The sequence below is a fragment of the Camellia sinensis genome, chromosome 1 (genome assembly GCF_055761805.1).
Source record: "Camellia sinensis isolate YWXY chromosome 1, ASM5576180v1, whole genome shotgun sequence".
Lineage (NCBI taxonomy): Eukaryota > Viridiplantae > Streptophyta > Magnoliopsida > Ericales > Theaceae > Camellia > Camellia sinensis.
Window position 1 is genome coordinate 96,591,278 of NC_138961.1, and position 14,496 is coordinate 96,605,773.

Below are 14,496 nucleotides of genomic sequence, written 5' to 3' on the forward strand. Positions count from 1 at the left end.
ACAAGAGGAAGGACGTCCAAGGAACGGGAAAAAGTCAGCCCCCAAGTCGTCGAAGCAGATCACCCCGAAAAGAAAAATAGCAACAAGGAAGTTCCCCGCGACCGTGACCGAAGAACAAGCCAGACGTGACGCCACGACCATTGAGTTTTGCAATTTTCGTGGGGAATAAACTGATGACCAGACGGATTCCATCGTTAATGATCCGGGTTTAGCGGTCGAGTTCGCTCGACAAATCTTTCTACCGGAGGTCCAGCAATCGATGGTTGGACGACAAGATTTCGAAGTATTTCGAGAAGGTATCCATGAGGCGGTGAAGGGGTTGTACACCGCCTACAAAGTCGGCATGCGCCTGCGCGCCGTGCGACGGGAATAGAGAAGAAGGACGAATGAATCTGCAGTTTGGAGGCTCGCGCGGAGAGGGCCGAGCGTGAGCTTAAGGAGCTTAGGAAGGCTCAAGCCACTAAGCCGCGTGTGGCGGGTCAATCTAACCTGATTGTGGAAGAGAGGGTGACCCAACGGCTGTTAAGTCACGCCATCGCCGACCGAGATACGGCAAGCATGTTTGCCGTAGAAAATGTAAGGACCATGGGTTATGAACAAGGCTTCCATGCGGGCCAGCAGGTCGGGATCGACAAAACCAAAGAAAAACTTGCAGAAGAGGTCTGCCAATGCGAGAACCGGGGCTTCTGACACGGTTGGATCGAGGCACTTCAGGCCACGGAGGCTCTCCAAGCAAAAGGTGTTGATTCGGTGCTGTCGCTGTACCAAAGTGGTCATTTTTCCTTTTCCACTTTTGAAGTCGAAAAGAGTAACGATGAAGGAGACGTCGTATAAAAGTAGACATTGTAGGCGTTGTAATGAAAAATTCATGTAATTTTCAGCTAATTGAATAATAGTGCATTTTTTATCTCATGTCTTTTCAATTATTTTGAACGTTCACATGTTTTAGCCTGGAGTCGCCGTATAAAAGTAGACATTGCAGGCGTTATAATGAAAAATTCATGTGATTTTCAGCTAATTGAATAATAGTACATTTTTTATCTCATGTGTTTTCAATTACTTTGAATGTTGTGATGTCTCGGCCTTCATTTATAGAACGCTGCGAATTCGGAGACTTTGTTTGGCCAATCGTGACATCCATGAATGGCGTTTTGAATCCGGAGACTTTATCGGCCCAAAGGCGTTATGCGCCGATGGGGCTCCGAATTCGGAGACTGGCCAATCGTGATATCCATGAAGGGCGCTCCGAATCCGGAGGCTTTTTTGGCCCAAAGGCGTCATACGCCGATGGGGCTCCGAATCCGAAGACTGGCCAATCGTGATATCCAAGAAGGGCCCTCCAAATCCAAATGCTTTTTCGGCCCAAAGACGTCATGCGCTGATGGGGCTCTGAATCCGGAGGCTTTTTCGGTCCGAAGATGTCATGTGCCGATGAGGCTCTGAATCCGGAGACTATTTGGCCAATCGTGATATCCACGAAGGGCGCTCCGAATCCGGAGGCTTTTTTGGCCCAAAGACGTCATGCGCCGATGGGGCTCTGAATTCGGAGACTTTATTTGGCCAATCATGATATTCACGAAGGGCGCTCTGAATCCGGAGGCTCTTTCGGCCCAAAGATGTCATGCGCTGATGGGGCTCTGAATCCGGAGACTTTATTTGGCCAATCGTGATATCCACGAAGGGCACTCCGAATCCGGAGGCTCTTTCGGCCCAAAGACGTCATGCGCCGATGGGGCTCCGAATCCGGAGACTTTATTTGGCCAATTGTGATATCCATGAAGGGCGCTCCGAATCCGGAGCCTCTTTCGGCCCAAAGACGTCATGCGCCGATGCAGCTCCGAATCCGAAGACTTTTTCGGCCCAAAGACATGATGCGCCGATGGGGCTCCGAATCTGGAGACTTTATTTGGCCAATCGTGATATCCACGAAGGGCGCTCTGAATCCGGAGGCTTTTTCGGCCCAAAGACGTCACGCGCCGATGGGGCTCCAAATTCGTAGACTATTTGGCCAATCGTGATACCCACGAAGGGCGCTCCGAATCTAGAGGCTTTTTTGGCCCAAAGACGTCATGCGCCGATGGGGCTCCGAATCCGAAGAATTTATTTGGCTAATCGTGATATCCACGAAGGGCGCTCTGAATCCGAAGGCTTTTTCGGTCCAAAGACGTCAGATGCCAATGGGGCTCCGAATCCGAAGACTATTTGGCAAATCGTGATATCCACGAAGGGCGCTCCAAATCCGGAGGCTTTTTCGGCCCAAAGATGTCATGCGCCAGTGGGGCTCCGAACCCGGAGGCTTTATTTGGCCAATCGTGATATCCACGAAGGGCGCTCCGAATCTGGAGGCTTTTTTGGCCCAAAGACGTCATGCACTGATGGGGCTCCGAATCCGAAGACTTTATTTGGCCAATCGTGATATCCACGAAGGACGCTCCGAATCCAGAGACTTTTTCGGCCCAAAGACGTCATGCGCCGATGGGGCTCTGAATCCGGAGACTATTTGGCCATTCGTGATATCTACGAAGGGCGCTCCGAATCCGGAGGCTCTTCGGCCCAAAGACGTCATGCGCCGATAGGGCTCCGAATCCGGAGACTTTATTTGGCCAATCGTGATATCCACGAAGCGTGCTCCGAATCCAGAGGCTCTTTCAACCCAAAGACGTCATGCGTCGATGGGGCTCTAAATCCGGAGACTTTTTCGACCCAAAGACGTCATGCGCCGATGGGGCTCCGAATCCGAAGACTTTATTTGGCCAATCGTGATATCCACGAAGGGTGCTTTGAATCCGGAGGCTTTTATCAAAAATCTTTTGAACTAGATTGTACAGTGAGTAAACAAGAATCTTTGCATTACAAAAGTGGAATGTGTACATGGTATGCCATTCAAAACCAATATCATTCCCCACAGGTCGAGTTTAATGATAGAATTTGCCCAAGTGCGTTGAATTTCAAGGCCGTGGCAGACTCCTTCCAGACATGTCTTTGAGCCAATATGGCCCCACTCCTGCGATCGAATCAATCTGATAGGGGCCGTCCCAGTTAGGACCCAATTTTCCATCCGCCGGTTTCTTGGCAGCTGGGAGTACCTTTTTCTGGACCAACTCTCCTGGTGTGTAGCGGCGCAGCTGAACATGTTGATTATATGACATGGCAAGTTACTGCTGGTACCGCGCTGTCACGACCCAAACCCGGCCCTATGGGTTTAGCACCGTAACCGGCCAGTAATCCGAGATGACCGAAGGCCTGCAGGACAGTAATACAGTAAAACAGAGTACAGGGCCTGGCGGAAGCCAAAACAGTAAATAAACAATGCCCAATGAGCTGCGACAGTCTATATGAAAAGATTTTTCATACATTTATACGTAAACAGTACAGAACGGTATGCATAATATTTACAATCATTCAGACTAGGGACTCAACCCTAGATAACAGTACGGTAAACATTCAGTCTATACAAAACAGTGAAACAGTACAAAAGGGGGAATTGTAAAACACCCCTAAGCCCTAACACGTTAGGGTCGGAACCTCGCAGTGAAGCACAAAGGCTGGCTTGACAAAACTGGAGTAACCCTGACGCCTCTAGCTTCAATCCGGTGCCTGTACACCTACATATATATATGAGCAGTGAGCTAAGGCCCAGTGAATAACATAAAGCGTAAAGGGGTTTAGAATGAATGTCCTTACAGTAATGAAAACAGTTCATTTCAATCAGTATTTCAATTGCTCAGTACAGTAAACAGTCATATGTGGTACATCCATTAGCATAACAGTAACAGTAGGTCTTAAAAGACCGAACAGTAATGATGGCCATCAGTCAGTAAACAGTAGTGGTTCCAACGAGGGAACCGACAGAGAATTCTGTCACAGTAACAATAAGCAGTAGGTGCCAAGGATGCCACAATACAGTTCAGAATGTAGGACATACATTCATCCAGTTAACAGTAATCAGTTCAGAAAACAGTACAGTTCAGTTGTTTAGAAAATAATCATTTGTGAACATATCTTTACACATTCGTTACTCACAGAGTTCGGGCTATAGTATGCTAGAGCGTGCCTCTCCAGTCGCCAACCCTACACAATTAACAGATTGAACACACTAAGCTACACAGCTGGGAAAGATAATAACTTAACCCCTAATGCCTCGGTGTGTTCTACATCTATATCCTCAACAAGATGTCTACAACTAGGCCTAAGAATGCCTAGAATGAGATGAGGATGCAAAGATGCACATTTAAAAGCATTTTCAGAAAAACAGAGTTCCACTCGAGCGCAGGTTTCCCCGCTCGAGCGGTAATGCAACAAAGGTACACGCTCGAGCGTAAACTTTCCCGCTCGAGCGTACTGTAAAAGTACTGGATGAGTGAAATCTCCGCTCGACGCCCGCTCGAGCGTGAGACATGACTCCGCTCGAGCGCCCAATCCTTCGCTCGAGCGGACTGCAAAACAGTGCAGAGAGATGCTGGATGCTCGGATTCCACGCTCGAGCGCCACTTTCCCCGCTCGAGCGTAAGTGCAAAATCTGGGAATTCCAGATTGCACCTCCAAGCTCCAACTCACACTCAAATGCATCAAAACCAATCCTCTTGGGCCCATTTTCTAGAAAACATTTATAAACACATAGTATAACATGGTTCAAAGCTCAATTTTGAGAAATCAAAGCCCAAGGGTGTTTAATTCAAGCTCAATTTCAAATCATTTTCAAGAACAATCTTCAAACATGACATGCATGATCTTTAAATAACTTTCAAGCTTCAAAACATGCTCTAGTGAGCCAATTGATTCACAAACAAGATGAAAACATGGACCATTACAAAATTATGGACATGCATGTGACAATTTTCCATGAATTCAACTCAAAATCCAACAATTCAAACATGCATGCATGAATTATGTTTTATTTCAACATGTATGAACTAAAACAAGACTTAGCTCCTTAATTTGACATGAATCATGCAAGAACAAGCTCAATTCATAAGCAAGAGGGTAATTACTCTACCTTAGGTCTAGAATTAGAAGACTAGGAGCTCAATTTAGCAATCTACACTTCAATTCTCTTCAAATTCTAAGCAATATTGAGATGAACTCAACTCCTCAAGTCTCTCTCTCTCTATGGTCGGCTAAGGGTCTCACAAATAGGCTAAAGAAATGTTTGATTCAATGTATAAGGCTCAAGTGTGTGTGTGAGATAGTGGTCCACTAGGGGTAGTTTGGTAAATAAGGCCAACTCTGCAATTGATCAATATTTAATCTAATTTAATCATACCTAATCAGTTTTTAGATAATTATACCATAAAATCATATTAAATATGACGATCATAATACACTAACCCATTTCCGATTCGGCCGCCGATAAGGCCTTCAATTAATAGTTTAAACATAAAACACGAACAGATCAAACAAACAGTCAACAGATAAAATGCAATTCAAACAGATGTATTCACTCAATTCAGTTTCAATTTCGATCAGTCAGTTCAGTACTTTAATCAGTTCAATTCTCAGTCAGTTATCAGTCATTATCAGTTCCGTTTAACAGTAATCGGTGATTATCGGTAATCAATCAGTCATTAATCAGTAAACAGTATGAGGGTTGTTACACGTGCCATGAACGCAAGGGCACGGTCTCTTCGTTCTTTGATCAGAATCAAATCCAAAGCCAGCATCATGTTGTTTCGGCCCATATCAAAAACTTGCAATTTCAAGGTTGGGTGGCCGATCTCGAGGGGTATGATCGCCTGGGTTCCAAAGCATAGAGCAAAAGGCGTTTCTCCAGTGGATCATCTCGGCGTAGTTCGATGAGCCCACAATACACTCGGCAATTCTTTGACCCATTTGCCTTTAGCCTTCTCCAGCCTCTTCTTGATGCCGTCCAAGATGGATTTGTTAGAGGCCTCGGCTTGACCATTGCTTTGTGGGTAAGCCGGCATAGAAAAGTAAGGCTGGATACTATACTTGCTGCACAGCTCTCGGTAGACGTCACAATCAATCTGGGTACCGTTGTCTGAAATAAGAGCTCTTGGAATGCCGAATCGTGTTATGATATTTCTCCATACAAAGCGCATAACATCAGCATCTCGGATGTGCATTAATGCCTCCGCTTCGACCCATTTTGTGAAGTAATCTGCCGCAACGATCAAGTATCGCTTGTTCCCTGGGGCCCTTGGCAATAGTCCCACGATATCAAGTCCCCACTGGGCGAACGGCCAGGGACTGGTAATGGAGCTTAACTCTTCAGCAGGCAGGTGGGTTAACAGAGAGAACTTCTGACACCGTTCACATTTCTTCACATAGCATTCGGCATCAACTCTTATTGTTGGCCAGTAATACCCCTGTGTTATAGCTCGATGGGCCAAAGAGCGCCCGCCAGAATGGGCACCGCAACTGCCTTCATGTATTTTAGTAAGAAGCTCTTCGACTTTGTCCGGGCGTACACATTCCAGGTATGGACCAGAAAGGGATTTTTTATAAAGCTTTCCTTGCGGATCCAAGTAGTATCGCAGGGCTTTGTTTCACAGCTTGTGCGCTTCTTTTTTGTCCGCTGGGAGCTGTTCGGAAGATAGGAATGAAGCAATGGGGTCCATCCAACTCGGTCCTGACTCTATGACATTGACCTAGATTTCCTCCAAGGGGCCAATGCTCGGCTCCGGGATGAAACCTACTTCGATGGTCCATTTAATCTCTGAGTTAATGGCGGAGGCTAGGCAAGCAAGGGCATCTGCATGTGTGTTCTGATTACGTATTATCTGGTTCAATTCATGATGGTCAAATTTTTCCAGCAAGTAGTTGGCCATTTTCATGTAAGCCGCCATACGGTCGTTTCTTGCCGCGTACTCCCCCTTTAGCTGATTGATCGCCAGTTTTGAATCGCAAAATACAAGCAAACGCCGAGCACCCAGAAGATGTGCATTCCATAAACCGGCTAGAAGGGCTTGGTATTCGGCTTCGTTATTTGACACTTTGAAGTCGAGCTTGACAGCCTGCTCAATTATTGCGCCGTCGGGAGCCATGATTACAACTCCGGTTCCACTACCCCGCTGATTGGATGATCCATCACAGTACAACTGCCAAATGTCCCCAATATAAATTCTTCAGTTGGACTCCGATCGAATTTCATCGGTCTTGAAATCGGTAAGACCCCCAGTGAATTCGGCAACAAAGTCGGCAAGCACCTGTCCCTTGACTGAGGTTCTAGGTAGAAACTGAATGTCGTACTGGCTGAGTTCAAGAGCCCACTTTGAAACACGTCCTGATGCTTCTGCACTTCGTAGTACTGATTGGAGCGGATAATCTATTAGCACCCCAATGCTATGTCCTTGGAAGTAATGCATCAATTTTCTTGCCGCCATGACTAGGGCTAGGATGAGTTTTTTCAGCGGAAGGTAGTGTGTTTCGGCGTCAACCATTGCCTTGCTCACATAATACACTGGCCGCTGCTCTCCCAGCTCTTCCTTTATTAGTACGGCACTGACGGCCCTGTCGAAAACTGCCAGATACAAAATGAGCGGGTCACCGGCAACGGGTGTTGTCAAGAGTGGTACTGAGCGAAGATAGGTCTTGAGGCCGTTGAAAGCGGCTTCGCATTCGGCGGACCATTCAAAAGCCTTGCCCTGCCGTAGTGTATGAAAGAATTGTCGGCAGCGATCTGTAGACTGACTGATGAACCTGTTGAGTGCGGCAGCCATCCCCAGTAACTTCTGAACTTCTTTAACCGATCGAGGGGAGCCGAGTTCTAGGATTGCTGTGATTTTCCTTGGGTTGGCTTCGATTCCTCGGTGGTTGACAATGTACCCCAAGAATTTGCCATAGCCGATCCCAAACGCACATTTGGAAGCGTTCAGCTTCATTCTATATTTGCGTAGAATGCCGAATGTCTCTTCCAGATCGGCTATATGATTCTGCTCTTCCTTAGACTTGACCATCATATCATCAATGTACACTTCCATAGTGTGGCCGAGTTGCTCCTTGAACATGGCGGTGACTAGTCTTTGGTAGGTTGTCCCTGCATTATTCAGCCCAAAAGGCATAACCTTGTAGCAGTAGGTTCCTCTTGGGGTGAGGAATGCAGTTTTGTCCTGGTCCTCTAGATGCATGGCGATTTGATGGTAGCCTCTATAAGCATCGAGGAAGCTCATACGTTGATGGCGTGCTGTCGCATCTACAAGTTGGTCAATTCTGAGTAGGGGAAAACAATCCTTAGGGCAGGCTTTTGTTTAGGTCCATGAAATTGACGCACACTCTCCAAGTCCCATTTTTCTTCTTCACCACCACTGTATTAGAGAGCCATGTAGGGTAGGTCACTTCCCTGATTGCCCCGGCATCAAGCAGCCTGTCAACCTCCTCGACAACGGCGGCAGTGTGCTCTGCAGCTGACCGCCGGCTTTTTTGAATGATCGGCTTGCACTTAGGATCAACATTCAAACGGTGCTATGAAATGGACGGATCTATACCCGGCATCTCATATGGAGTCCACGCAAAGACATCGAGGTTGCTGAGCAGGAAAGAGATTAGCTGCTGTCTTTCGGCCTGATTCAGGGAGGCGCCGACCATGAAGAACTTGTCTGGGCTTCCATCGATTTCAACTCGGTCTAAGCCTTCCGTGGCCTTTTCATTTGGGAGCCGCCCAATATCGTCGAGGCTCTCTCGATCCGGCACCTCAATGGAATTCACCTGCAGCTCCTTTGGCGTTTTTTCGGCAAGGAGATAACATGCTTGTGCCGATTTCTGGGAGCCATGGATTTGCTCAATGTCGCGTTCTGTCGGGAAGCGTAGCAGCTGATGATAGGTTCTTGGCATGGCCTGCATAGTATGCAACCAAGATCGCCCCATGATGAGATTATACAGCGACGGGAGCTTGACGACCAAGAATTCCACATCCACTGTTCGAGAGCCCCGCTCGAACAGGTAGTGTGATTTTCCCCAACGGGTACTCTAGATTAGCGTTGAAGCCGAATAGTGGATAAGGGGCCAGAGAGAGATCCGATTCGGAGAAGCTGAGTTTGGTAAATGTCTTGTAGTAAATAACCTTCGATGTGCTCCCTGGATCAATGAGTACGTGCTCAACTATGAATCGGTTTATGTGTAACTCAATCACCAAGGGATCAATATGGGGCAGTGTTACTCCGACCAAATCTGAATCGTCAAAAGTAATGACTGCGGCTTCATGGGGCCGTTTAGCCAGAGTGAGTTGATTTTGAGGGTCGGAGTTCGACTAAGTCGTATGCACCGCCGATGACATTGCCAGGCTGTATATCATGTGGATCACGCCGAGCGGAAGTGAATCCTGTCTTAAGGCTATTGCTTTGGTTGGGTTGCTTTTTCGGACGTACTGTTGTAGCCGGCCATTTTGTCCCAATTCCTCCAGGTGATCCTTCAGTGCATAACAACTCTCAGTATCATGGCCATGGTCCTTGTGATACTCACACCGTCTATCCCGTCTTCTCGTGTCAGGAGGTCCCACCATTTTGGACGGCCATTTGAAGAACGGAAGGTGTTGGATTTTGGACATAACCGCACTGATCGGCTCTGTCAACTCCGTATATTTCTTATCGGCGCACCTCGTGCGCCTGTTGTCAACTTGCAGTTGTTCATTTTCTCGGTGGGAGCATTGATCGCTTGATCGGCGGGAATCCCGTCTCTTGTCCCGTTTGGCCCGATGTCGTGGTTCAGGGCTCTGAGGTGGTACAGAACTTATTGGCTGAGCAATTTCACAAGGAGCTGTCTTGTTGGCCGTGTTTCCGGCTTTAACCCGCAAAGCGTCATCCTTCACTTTGCAGTATTCTTCAACTTTCTTCATCAATGACCAGACCGTCTTGGGGAGCCTTCTAGTCAAAGAACTGCGGAGAGCACTGTCAGGATGCAAACCCATTTTGAAGGCGATGATGGCCATGGAGTCGTTGCAAGCGTCATCAACAAGATTAAAGCACTCCCAATAGCGCGCCGAATACGCTCTTAGTTTTTCTCCTGGCTAGATCTGCATTGCCCAGAGAGAGTCGGCTTGTTTCGACTGGACCTCATTGGTAATGAATCTGGCCCTGAAGGATTTCTATAATTGATGGAAGCTTTTGATCGAAGTCGGCTCCAGTTTGTAATACCACCTGACAGCCAATGGTCCCAAACTGCTGGGGAATATTCGGCACATAAGGGCCTCGTCGTCTGTATGCAATGTCATGGCTTGCTTGTAGTGACGGATGTGATCGGTGGGGTCTAATTTTCCATCATAGAGAGTGAACGACGGAGTTTTGAACTTTTTGGGCAGAACCGCCCTGGCGATCCGTCGTACAAAGGGATCATTCTGGTCTTCTTCATCTGAGCTGTTTCTTCTGCGCTTATGCCTTATACGTAGACTCTCTTCAGAGGAACTGAAAGTTTCAGATCATCCCTTCTTCTTAGGCTCCGGGGATAATGAGTCGAAGTCGCTATCAGTGTCTTATTGTCGGGCTCGAGATCGTCGACCACCTGCCCTCACAGGTCGTTCGAATCTTGGTGTACAGCTTGTTTGGACTTCGCCACCTCCAAGGCCAAATCCTGATGGAGACGTTCATTCTCAGTGATCATGTTCTCCAACCTCTATTCGTTTTGATTTGCTTGTTCCATGATTGCTTGCATTGCCTCATGCTCTGAAGTCGAGGGTGAGGCGAAGTTTAAAACGCGTCTTGCGGGGATAGTCTCCGGTCCAAGCATGTTTGTTGGAGTGAGGTCGTCTCTCTGTGTGGTTTCATCAGTGACTATTGGAGGGTCTTCCGTTACGCCCGCCATGGATGTGTTTGAGTATTCCCACAGACGGCGCCAATTGTGGAAAAGTGGTTTGGAAATAATCTTTTGATCCTGGGGGGCGTTCGTGATCCTCTGCTGGTCACCTGAAAATGAATAAACACTCGGGTTGGGGATGCTGGAATTAGCACTCCGACGGGCAAGTCAGTCTTTACACTCAGGATTACTTGTATTCTAAGTTAAGCATAATAGTTCTCACATATCTTCCTTTAACTGATGACCCTGTATTTATATTGCTCTCTTTCTTGGGCCTCGGAACTGGGCCCACCTTCAATTTTCCGTATAACTATTTATTCGGCTTCGTTTGTAACAAACCGCTTCTCGCTCGGCTCCTTATTCAATCGGCTATTTGGCCAAATGGGGCAAGATTTAAATCGAGGGACGGGGTTGAATGAAATATATATATATAGTTCGACCCAAGTCCAACTATTCGGCCTCTTCATGACTTCCAATATTCGGCCCCCACATTATAGATTCTTTTTCATCTCCAATTGTTGCACAAAAAATATTTTGACCTATCACCACTTTGAAGGTTCAATACTATTAATTTCTCTTCTTTTCGATCATCTATTTGTACTAACCGTGATTTCATTAAATAGAGACAAAACCTTACAGTTGATTTTTCTTTCTATAGAAATAGATTGCTACGATCTAGAGAGAAGAAAAAAAAAAGTGCATTTTTTTTTATTCATGAAATGGATATGCATGTAGGTTACTCCAACAAATTCGCCAGGGAGTATTATCCCTTAGCACCTACAGCATATCTATGACGAACTCCACCGTACCTACGTCGGGGCTAAAGCTTAGGCCAACGTGCTCTAGGTGCTAAAGAGTATGTTTAACCTTAACAAGGGACTATGGAGATTCGAACTCAAGCCTTGAGCGAGGGATTCGAAAATTTTATCAACTAAACCAACCCACTGTTGGTGAAAAAAAATAAAAATAAAACAAAACAGAGCATGGGAGAAACATGAGTATGGGTGCCAGAGGTTTTCGATAGCCTTGCAATCTTATATCTTTGTTCCAAACATTACACAATTCATTACATCTAAGGCCTCGTTTGACATACAACAGTTTCAGTTTAAAAGTCAAAAAGTCACTAAAAAATTAAAAAACCTATAACTTATACCAAAAAGTCAAAAATTTACTTTTCTCTTTACTTTTTGCACATTTTTTTTTATAAAAAATCAAAAATTCATGCCAAACCTACTGGTTTTTTTACCTCATATTTTAGCCAAAAAACTAAAAAATTACTAAAATATCATATTCTCAAATGAAGCCTAAGACGAACATAGCATATACACCAGATCGGTGGTTAATTGTTGCTTCCTCTTCTGCACCATTGTGCCGTTGGCAGTGGTATAAAAATTGCAAATACTTTTGGATACCTAAGACCATCTCCAACGGTTAAGCAAATGCATCACCAAATTTGAATTTAGTGAAAAAAGTACATCTTTTTTTGCTCCAACGGTTTTATCAAACTGATATCAAATTGAGAATAGCCCCAAATTTTCACTAAACTGAAGATGTGTTGCACCTTTCAGCATATTACTGTGTGTAGTCGTTGAGTGTCGACCCACCGGACGATCACCTCAAGCAAAATTTTGTGAAAATTTTACACTGCGAGGTCGACCCCCCGGTCAACCACCTCTTTGTTTTCTCAGTAAAAAAAAAAAATAGGGAAAGAAAGAAAGATCAACAGTATCCTCGGTAGCAAAGCTGAAGAAGAAATCAAAAATCAACCAAATAAACACATATAAGTCTCCATAATGATGTATAATCAAAAACCCAAAAGCAAAAACTCCATTAAATTTGAAATCGATAAACAAAAACTAAATCTTTGTTCCTACTTCTATAAATTTTCACTCAAGTTTGATGTAGTGAAGAGAGAGAAGAAAGGAGTGGATGCTAGTATGATAAAAATGGTTCGTCTGTAAAGGGATTATAAAGAGAGAAACAGAGTGAGTGAGGTTTTTTGAATTGTTATAGAATAGCCCCAACACAACACAACAGCCCCAATTGTTTCAGAACCAAGTTTTTCATTTTTTTGCGTTGGCCGATCGTCCGCTCGGTCAACCGGTAGTTTGATGAAAAGCCAAATTTCTCCGTTGGAGCAAGCAATATCAAATAGAGGAAATCATCTTTTTTTTACTCAAATTTGACAAAAAATTTGATTAACCATTGGAGATGCTCTAAGTATTCCTCATCTCAAGAATCAATCCTATAGTGCAAGCCTAAAATTTTAATTTTACACAACGTGACGTGGCATAATTACAGTAAATTGAGACAGGTGAATGATATTGTGGAGAGCCTTATAAAATAAATTGTTCAAATTATCAAAATAGTAGACCTACAGTTTCGTTCTCTCAAATTTAAATTTAAATTAACAAAATAAAAAAAACTCAACCCATTTGTAAAATATGCTACAAACCAACTAATCAAAATTTCTTTTTTTTTGTATTATTAATATTTTATTTAATATAATTTGATCTCAATAAAAAATTAAGGGATCTACCAAATAGGATACACATCCGTTAGAAATCCATTGTTTGATAAGTTTAAATTACTCTGTTTGATTAACAATTTTTAAAAAAAATATATTCTTTTTTCATTTTTCGTTTTTTTTTTTTTTTTGGTCTCTATTAATATTTTGATTATTTATTTTTTTTTGGTTACATTTTAGATGTACATTCTCTACATACTTTAAAAAGTAAAATAATTGTGAAAAAAATCTTTTGAAAAATCAATAAATACAAAAATTTGTATTTATTGATTTTTTTTAATAGATTTTTTCGCAAATATTTTAATTTTTAAGTGCACCCAAATTAGATGCATCTAAAACTTGAAAAATTAATTAAAATATGTATTTCTTTTAAAGTTGAAAAAAATAAATACTTGGAGGATATCACGTGCACAAAACTTGGGGGATATCAGATCGTTCTAAAGTTATGGCGATACAACTACCTAGCAAAAACAAAATGAAACTCCCAATTAGAATTTCGACAGCATTTCGACTCAATTCGCATAACTGATCATTATGCACACTGAATTCAACCCCTCAAAACGATATGCCTAACCCACTGATCAGATTTGAGAACCCCAAATCTCATACATTGTACATAGCAGAAAAGAGAACAAACACCCCTATGAAGGGGTAGGGTTATCTTGTTCTAGCTTTGAAATGATCTAGGGTTTCACTATTCAAACAAATGGCATCATACATCCTGAATGGGGTAGCATCCTACCCTAATTTTGGAAGTTGCACTAGGTCAGTCTAGTCAAAAAGGACACCTCAACTCGATAATGATATACCTGCCTACTCCAGCAAATCAAGAGGTACGTCGTATTCCTCATTCCAAGGCTTGTGCTCCTACATATTAGAGCCCATGTCCGTCTATCCACCCGAAGCCAAATAGCCATCCAAGATAACAGATGACGAGCACGGGGAGTTAAGAGCACCATGCATGCAATGCAATGAACATAGAATTGAAAAAAAAAAAAAAATACACACATCATGGAGTTCAAGTCAAGGTTTCAAAATATCCCCAGCAAAGTCGCTAGAAACTATAACACCGCCTGGGGGTTACCATGTGCGTTAACAGTTCGGACCCTAGGTCTCTTTGATCTAGTCTCACGAGTGCAATGAGAAACATAAATGAGAGTTCACATTTGGCAACTTTTAAAAAATCTATTTTATTGCAAAAATATTTACCAGAAATAGACTACGTC